Source organism: Martes martes (genome assembly GCF_963455335.1).
Source record: "Martes martes genome assembly, chromosome: 5".
Lineage (NCBI taxonomy): Eukaryota > Metazoa > Chordata > Mammalia > Carnivora > Mustelidae > Martes > Martes martes.
This window is the reverse complement of record NC_137892.1, coordinates 46294308-46304198: the sequence shown is the minus strand read 5'-3', so window position 1 is coordinate 46304198 and position 9891 is coordinate 46294308. Positions and strand designations below refer to the sequence as shown.

Below are 9891 nucleotides of genomic sequence, written 5' to 3'. Positions count from 1 at the left end.
AATAACTTTTTTTAAAGATTTTATTTATTTACTTGACACACGGAGAGATCACAAGTAGACAGAGAGGCAGGCAGAGGGGGAGGGGGAAGCAGGCTCCCCACTGAGCAAAGAGCCTGATGCAGGGCTCCATCCCAGGACCCTGAGATCATGACCTGGGCCGAAGGCAGAGGCTTAACCCACTGAGCCACCCAAGCGACCCTGGACAAGAATAACTTCAAGTGAAGTTATGACAATTCATTTCATTTGTAGCTACTTTCTGGATGTAGACTAGAACAGGAGTTTTTATGAGAATCTGCATCAACATCACTTGAGAACTTGTTAGGAATGCAAAATTTTGGAACCTCCCCTAACTCCCCATCCAGATCTTTGGACTTAAATAATCTGGGATGGGGTCCAGCTATTTGTGTCTTAGGCCTCCAGGTGATTCTGAAAAATTTGAGAATTGAAAACCGTGGACTGGAGACATTTTCCATATTTGGTTATGTGTTTTTGGTGTTCTTCCAGTTGGCTCTGACAACCCATCCTTCACAAGACTTAGATAACTAACAAACATTTTCATTTAACCTTTAACTTTCCCTTGTGATTCCATTGTGTCAGAAATGTTCATTATTAAACTACACCTTATATGCATGGGTTACATAATTCTGCAGCAGTAGAGTGGTAGAGATAAAGAAGACTTGAGAGGAAGCAGAAGGAGCTGAGCACAGGTTAAGCAAAGTGAGTGATACAGATACACTTCCAGGTACACTGGCTGTACTGTGGTCCATTCAGGTCCCTACCAACAGTTTAGTATGACTTCCACATGTAACATTTAACAGCTAGCGGGCCATGGGAGATGGGGCCGGGAAGGGAGAGACTCTTAATCTCAGGAAACAAACTGAGGGTTGGGGGGGAGGGGGGAGGGTTATGGACATTGGGGAGGGTATGTGCTATGGTGAGTGCTGTGAATTGTGTAAGATTGATGACTCACAGACCTGTACCCCTGAAGCAAATAATACATTATAGTTAAATAAAAAAATAATGATAATAATAAAAGAAGAGTAGGCCACATGCAAGAAAAAGAACATGATGCTAGATGCAGACACTGATGACTGGTGAAGGAAGGAGACAGAGGTGCTTTGTGCTTTTTCATATTACATTAATTTTAAGTGAACTAAACCCTTGCTTTGTGTATCTTTAAGTTCAGCAGCTTAGCTATTTGTTTTAGGCCAGTAACGGAGGTGAGTTCCTATAATACTACCAAGTGTTACTTGTTACTTGTTAGATATAATTATTTCCCATTGAACAAGATCATGGAACTTACTTTTGTGTGGAAAATATCATCATAATTTTTATGTGAATATTACACCATGAGGAACAGGGTGGAAATATGTGTGGAGTTTTTGGTCTTTTTTTGTTTTTGTTTTTTGTTTTTGTTTTTGAGAGTGAGCGAGTGAGCAGGGGGTTGGGAGGGAAAGGGTGGGCAGAGAGAATCTTAAGTAGCCTCCATGCCCAGCATGGAGCCTGGCACAAGACTTGATCTCATGACTCTGAGATCATAACCTGAGTTGAAATCAAGAGTCTGATGCTTAACTAATGAAGTCACCCAAGTGCCCAGAAAATGGATTTTAGTCAGAAGGACACTGAAGGAATCTAGGAGAAAGATGCCATTTCAGCAGATTAGAGTAGTAGGCATAGATAAAATGCACTATTAGCTTTGAGATGTAGTTTGAAGGTGAAGTTCTTAGGATTTCTTGTTGGATTTCATATAAGAGCCAGGAATCAAGGTTGACTTCTGGGTTTTTCCCTACTCATTCAGACGGATGTAAAGTAATTGAAATTGAGAAAACTGGGTTGAAGCAGTATTAGAAAAACTGAGGAATTAAATTGTCTGTTTGGACTATATTAAAACTCTAGGCTTCCCATTATATATAAAAACGAAGATGCCAAGAAAGCAGAGTGATGAAGTCTGGAGCTCAGGGGGAAGGGATTAAGCTTGAGATTTAAATTTGGGCATTCTCTGCATAGAGATGTATAAAGCCCTGGGAGTGGATAAAATCACCTAAATGAGAGAAGAAAGAAGAAAAAAGAGATGCCCAAAGTCATGTTTTTCAACTTGGTATTCCTTTAAGCTCAATAGTAGTCTGTTATTTTTATCGTGTTGAATTCCATTTTTCTTGAATTTAATGTTACTCTTTGTGATGGTCATATACAAGACTTAAAAAAATATTTTCAATTTTTACTGAGAAGTTGACACTGTAATATAGCTCACTGACAGTAGCTTCTCTGTTACCATTATGGTGTCAAGGCTTCCCACCGGGGCTGACAGAGGCTGGTACTCAGGTAATCAATAGACTATTCAGCCTATGAGAAAGCATTTGGGGCAGCTTAACAACACTGAGCCAGAAAGATTACTTCTATTCAAGTCATTAAAATTTCCTGCTATGTTCTTTGTTTTGGCTGCCTTTTGCTTAATTGTCTTGTCAGGTCTTCTAAACCAACAGCCATATGAGGTCAACCAGAAAAAGAACTAAACTGGGAAAATAATCACATTTCTTTAATAAAATATTTTTGAAAACTTGGAGATGAATGATGAACATTATTATTATAGGATAGCATCCATTTTTTAGTTAAAAGAAATCTTATCCCCCAAATGATGGTAATTTATAAAATTACAAGTTGAGTGTTTATATGTATGCACGAGGTTCTACACACATATAACCATGTAGAGGGTACATTATTTCCTACCAAAATTTTATGGCCTTTATATCAAGTCAGTATATTTTGCTAATATGATCCCTGCAGTTGACAATATAACCCTTTGTGGGCCTAACCTAACCACATGGCTTCCCAACTGGGCTGTAAAAATTTCAACAGCTACTTTAAAGTTCCTGGGGGCAGCATTAGTAAGATTTAACTTGTCCAGTTTGGGCCAATTACATTGCTTCTCTATCTTCTGCAATTCCATGGGGTCTTCTCCTTAGCCTTTGGGCTTGAGAAAGCTTTGGTTGAAGGCATTCTGCAAATAACTCACTTGGCTCTGACTGGCCAAGAAATCCAGTCTGGAGCCAAGATAAACTCAGTGATCATTTCTGCATTCATTTATTAACACAGCGAATATGATTATTCTTTAGAGATTATTGAAAAAGCAGTTTCAGATAATGGATTTGAATTTGTGCCCTGATCCCAGTTATGTGTTCATTTGTATTTTATTTCTTGATAAGACCTCAGAAAAAACTAGGTAGAAATATTCTCATTGCATCTCTGAATTCACCATTAACAAGAGAGCAGTTTTCATGCCAAAGGAGAAAAGTAAGGAAACAAAAAACATGATCCTGTAATATTGACTTTCTAATCAATCAACAAGCAAATTGGCAAACAGGAAATGCAGGAGGTCATGTGTAGCTTAGCTTTCTGTTGAAGGCTCAATGTGAAATTTCCTTTGCTCTGAACATATCTAACTAAATGCTACAAGAAAAAAAAAAAAAGATTGGAGAGACTACTGGTATTTGAGTTCTTTTTATACACTATTTCATATAATTTTCCATTTGCTATAGATGCTGGCTTTTGGAGAGCTACAGAGATAAGAGAAAAGAGATGTAGATAATTTTACCTTCTTAACATTAAACAATAATCAAATACTCACTTGAACTTCAAGCAGCACAGAGACATTAATTCAACATTTGCTGGATACCAGCTGTAAGCCAGGAACTATGTTGTGTTATGGATATTAAGAGTAGTGAGATGTGAACAACCTTCTCAAGGAATGCAGTCTCTAGCCTTCACCTCTCACACTAAATCCTAACTGGGTCAGTTCTCCTCTAGCTCCTGTATTTTTTTTTATATTTCAGAGACAAGAACTATGTAATTTGATGATCACTTTTATGTGTCAACTTGATAGGGACATGGGGTGCTCAAAACTTGCTTAAAGATTATCCTGGACATGTCTGTATTTTGGGATGAGATCAACATTCAAATGAGTAGCCCAAGTAAAGCAGATTGGGATGAGCATCTTGCAATCCATTAGAGGCCTAAATAGAACAGAATTTGGTGTAAGGGAGAATTTTCTTTCCCTGCCTGTGTTTTCAAACTGAGGTCATCAGTCTTGTCCTGCATCTGGACTGAAACTTGCACCATCAGTTCACCTTGTTCACAGGCTTCCATACTTGGGCTGGAGCTGTACCACTGGCTCTTCTCAGTCTCTAGCTTGCATACACCAGTTGGTGGGACTAATTAGCCTTCATTATCCTGTAGCCCATTATAAGATTCTCTCTTCATGTCTGCTTCTCTCTGTCTCTGTATCATCTCTCTATATCTGTATGTATCCTATTGGTTCTGTTTCTTCAGAGAACCCAGACGAATACACCAGTGAACTACAGGAGCAATTGTAGACAGATAAAGCAGGACAATCAGTACAACTTCCCAAAGGGGGAGGCACCCTGTAGAATCCAGGAGTTTCATTCTCTTTGTGAAATAGATTCTGATAGTCCAGTGCCACTGACTCTGAAAAAAAAAAAAAAACAGTTTAGGTTGATCTTTGGGAATGTACTCTTGAAAATTAAGAATTTTTCAAAGTAAAGCTAAAGACTAGAAATCAGATAAGTTAAGAATAGGTCTATCTATTCTTAGAAACAGGCATATATACTTGTCACATTTGGATCTTTGACTTATGGGAAAGATATTAAAAAAAAAAACAATTTGGAAGGGGATTTGCTGAATTTGCAGTAGGGGCTTGGGGCTTGATGTCCAAGTAGCAAAGAGTATAGCTTGAACACTCATAACTACTTAGCTTAAATACAATTTTTACCCTTTCTATATGCCTAACTGCAGTAAGCCAGGGTTGGTCAAAGGTCATCAACAAAGCAGATGCTTGGATTTTGATTTAATGAGACAAAAGTATTTGCTTGATTAAATTTCATATAATGTACAGCCATCCTACAATACCTATAAAAGGATCAAGTGGAAAAAATATAGCAGAGGAATATTGTGGTCTTAAAAGCAATACTCAACTAGAACAACTAACCACAGCTGAACTCAATTGCTCTGCTTTGTGAGGGCTCACTTGCTTTTGTGAAGTTATATGTTCTTAAATTCTCAAATAAAATGTTGACAAGAAATAATGTGGACCCATTTGAGTGTGTAGTCCCAGTGTGTACTTGTGATGTGTTAGGGAATCACTGGCAGTGGCAGTTGACCAGTGTGAGTCTGCGGTGGTTTCCTAGTCAGCACAAAAACACCCCAGAAAATTCTAGATTTTGGGAGTGGAACATTTTTATGGTTCCTTTTTTTTTTTTTTTTTTACACTAACTGTTAAAAAGTTAGAGGTTTTGTCCTGTTAAATATGTGTACTAAATTTCCCACTGTAGCTTCATGTAGGAATCTTTTTATTACTGCTAGAAACAACATGGGACCACAACCACCATTACCTTTTATTCACTATTTCAAAAAGAAAAAGACAGACAAATCCACTTTCTCACACTTTCCTTGAATAATTTTCTACCTGAATGCAATTGTCTCCACCCATTTCTCTACTTTACTTGGGGTGAGTGTTTGCCACCACTGGCCACCTAGTAGAGTTTCTTATGAGCAACATACATCTAAGTAGCTACACAGAACTGTTCTTAATCTCTTTCCAACAATATATTAACTCTGTTATGGTTTATCCCTATGCATCTCATTTCTTTAACCATAATGTTATGGCAATTTCTTCTTGGTGACATTATTCTATGGGCTGAAATAATACAATAAATGTGTAATATTGTGTCTAGCACAGAGCAAATATGTGATACCTATTTTTTTTTTGTTTATTTTATAAATATTTGCAGGTACCTTCTCTTTGTTTAGCACACTTCTCTAATTTTTGGCAAAATAAAAGGTGAAATAGATACGATTTCCTGCTAACGTTGTTATATCTTCAATGGTTTATTAGTGTATTCTATAAATTTTCATTGGCTTCCAATTGCATGTGAAGTAATAGAGAAGAAACAGAGTGCTGTAAAAGTTGGGCTGATGTTCATTAGCCCACCACTGTTTGGAGATACTAATTGCAACTGGCATTTTATCAAGCTGGGCAGTACCTGTGATGTAACAGTTGTTAACTGTCTGAATGTTATTTTTGGAGATAAAATATTTAATGGAATAACCCATGAAAAGGATGTAGCATGGTATCTGGCCCAGAGTAAGTTTCAATAAGCGTTAATTTTTGTTATTATCACTATTTTGTAAAGATGAATTGTATTAAAAAAAGGGAGTATATAGTGTAGTGTTAGAGAACAGACATTTTCCAAAGGACCATAATATGAAGCAAAGGATTCTAACACATTTTGCAGGGAGATCTTGTCCCTATGACAGTGCTAGGGAAATGCAAAAGAGTGGGAGGACAGAATTAGAGATGGAGAATTGACCTGGCTTAGACATCTGAAGATGGGTAGGAGAGCTTACAAGTCCAGCAAACAAAAATGTAACAGTCAAAGGGAGGAGAATTAGGAAAGGATGGGAAATATAAGAGGGTGTGTGGAAGAAACAAAAGGGCATTCCATATAACTGCAGCACAGGTTAGGCATATTCTGACAAGGTGAATGAGAGGCACACTTTATTAAAGGGTTTTTAATGGCAGCCTGGAATTTGGATCTGACTCAGCCAATAGCTAAGTGTAACAGTCAGCAAGGCAGCAGCTGCGACCTCTCACCTTGTCATAGAACCATGTAGGTCAAGGTAGGTTAGACTTTTCAACCTCAGCATTATCAACCTTTAGGTTGGCTAATGCTTTAGTGAGAAGGAAAAATTCTGTGCATCATAAGGTGTTTAACAGCATTTCTGGCCTGTGACCACTAGATAACAGGAGTACCTCATTGTGTGACAACCAAAAATATTTTTAGACATTGCCAGATGTTCTCTAAGAGGAAAAATTGCCCCTGGTTGAGAAACACTGACATAGATGATAGTATGTCAGGGCCATTTTTTTTTTTTTTAAGAAAATTTTGAAGTTATTTTCTTTTTTCCCTATTCTTCCCACACATTGGATCATATTCTGGGGTCTTTTACCTCATGGGGAGGTTTTGGAAATGTAGGAAACTACATGACAAGTTTCCTTTCTCAATTTTCCTTTTGAATTTGAGTCATTGAGATTATGTTGTATGTTCTTGAAACAGAGAAGAAAAGGACTTGTGAGGAAAATCCTTAACAGAAAAGGATTTTCCCTAGTCAAGAAAAGTTTTCTAAAGTCAGAAAGGAGGGACAGATGTCCACAGGATTATGGAGCAGTGAGTTTATGTGTTGTTACTCAACAGATATTTGGTTAAAATGGGAACTTTCATTGGGGAGTTACTACATGAATCCCAGCTTCTCTAAAACATATGGCCCACTCAAAAGAAGTGATTAAAAAGAGGTTTATGAAGGGATCATTTATACAAATGTGAGCAAGGTTAAGAAAGTCTTACAAGGAATTCTGAAATATTCTGGGGGAAGGAAGCTTGGTGCGACAGCTAGAGGAAATGGTTATCAGGGCCTGTCTGTAAGTGTCACCTAACAAGAATGGTGCCGTTGCTAGAGAAGTGTATTTTCACAAAATACCACAGGGAGATAGCCAGGGGAACAAATATTCCAACCTCTCCTTTTCCCCATCCTTGATTCTTTTATTTACATCTCCCATTGGATAAACCTAACCAGAAACCAGAGGGCAAGAGAATTTTGGAAAACTATTCACATCCTTTGCCCATTTTAAAATTGGACTTTTTTTTTAAATTAATGAGTAATAAGAGTTCTTTATATATTTTGGATACAAATACCTATCAGATACATAACTTGAAAATACAGTTTCCCAGTTTCTCTTCACTCTGTTGATGGTAACTTTGCATGTAAGTTTTAAATTTTGTTGAAATCCAACTTTTCAAACCTGTAATCCCATGTCATTTTCGTGTCATATCCAGGAACTCCTTCCCATAGCTAAGAGAATACATAGGAGCTAATCATTGGCTCCTATGTATTCTCTGAAAAGTTTTATGGTTTTAGCTCTTATTTTTAAATCCATGATATGCTTTGAGTTAATTATAGGGTATGACTTGGGTCCAAATCCATAATTTTGTAAGTAGATATCCAGTTATTTCAGTATTAATTATTGAAAAGACTATTCTTTCCCTATTGGATTGCCTTGTCCTCTTTGGCAAAAATTAATGGACTATAAATGTTAGGATTTCCTTCTAGATTCTCAATTCTAATCCATTGATCTATATGGCTATCCTTATGTTTCACACTATACTGATTATGGTAACTTTGTAGAAAGTTCTGAAATGAGGAAGTATGTGTGCTCCAACTTTATTCTTTTTCAAGATTGTTTTAGTTATTCTGGGTCTCTTACATTTTCATATAAATTTTACTACCAGCTTGTCAATTTGCATAAAAGCCATTTTCAATTTTGAGAGAGATTGGATTGAATCTGTAAATAAATTTGGGAAAGGTGACCTTTTTTTTTTTTTTTTTCCCCCCAGTAGTAATTCTTTCAATTCATGAGTATGGGATTTCTTTCCATTCATTCAGGTCTTCAATTTTTTCAACTTAGTTTGTAGTTCTTAGTGTAAACATCTTATACTTATTTTGTTAAATTTATTCCTAAATTTTATTCTTATGTTATTATGAATGGGATTAAAGTTCATTTTGGGGCTGCTTATAACTAATATATAGAAATATAATTGATTTTTGCATATTGATCTTATGTCCTACAACCTTGCTTGAATTCATTTATTAATTGAAGTAGGTATTTTGGTGCATTCTTTGGGATTTTCTTTTTTCTCCTTTTTTTGAAAGATGTATTTATTTATTTTTGAGAGAGAGAGCACAAGTGGGAGGGACAGAGAGAGAAGAAGGGATACTATAAATCATATTCCATACTGATCACAGGAGCCAGACATGAAGCTCAATCTCACTACCCCAAGATCATGACCTAAGCTGAAATCAAGAGTCAGATGCTTAACCCACTGCACCACCCAGGTGCTCCTCTTTGAAGTTTTCTATATGTTAGATCATATCATGTACAGATAGAGATATTTTTACTTTTTTTCTAATCCAGAAAATTTGTTATTTCTCTCTCTCTTTTGCATTTGTTCTCTGCAGAATTTACTCCTGGGCCATAAATTTTTGTTTCTTCAGTTGCTCCTGGGACATTTTTTCTTTTGTAAAACCTCTTGTTTTAGGAACAATCTACTGTTTCTCAATAAGGATCATCTCGATGTGGCAGGGAGAACTCATGTATGGGTTAATCTGACCATGAACCTTGTAAATTCTGTGCCACATCTTAGCGGCTTTGTGTACCTGAATGTGCCCAATGACTAGAGAATCTATATCTAAACCCTTAAGTTCAGCATTACTCTTTGCATTTTTAAGCATGTGCGGTAAAAATTCTCTCTTTTTGGGCTACCAACCCTGTGCCCAGCCCCACTGTTTGGCCTGGGCACAACTATCAACTCCACCATTGTAGCGATGGAGTGGCACATACTGCTCCTGCAAAGGGACGTCTTCCAGATACTTGGTGGCTTTTTGGATATGGACACCCTTGATGCACACCCTTGACTGGGAAGTTTCATTCTTAAAGTGAAAACGAAGATTTGAACCTCTTGATTTGCATGATTTTGTAGGGTTTTCTGGGTCAAGTGAATAGGAAACCATTTTCAGAGGTCACTTCAAGCCATTTAGGGGAAGAGGAACATTTATTTCCTTTCATTGTCCAATTTTCCTGCATAGATCCTCTAGTACAATGTTGAATGGAAATGACAAGAGGGGTTATCTTTGTCATACCTTGGGAGGAAAGGATTTAGTGTCTTGCTATTGATTTTAATGTGAGCTATAGTTTTTTTTTTTGTGTGTGTGTGTATGTGTGTTTTGTAAATGCCTTTTTTTTTCAGGTTGAAGGAATTTCAT

General features: G+C 36.9%; 1 pseudogene across 1 annotated transcript; it reads right to left on the bottom strand.

Moving 5' to 3' along the window:
• Positions 1 to 9090: 9090 nt before the first annotated feature.
• LOC308343286 (large ribosomal subunit protein uL22-like) lies at positions 9091 to 9639 on the bottom strand (annotated as a pseudogene). The gene has a single exon. The product of its transcript is annotated as a large ribosomal subunit protein uL22-like (transcript).
• Between the last annotated feature and the right edge of the window lie 252 nt (positions 9640 to 9891).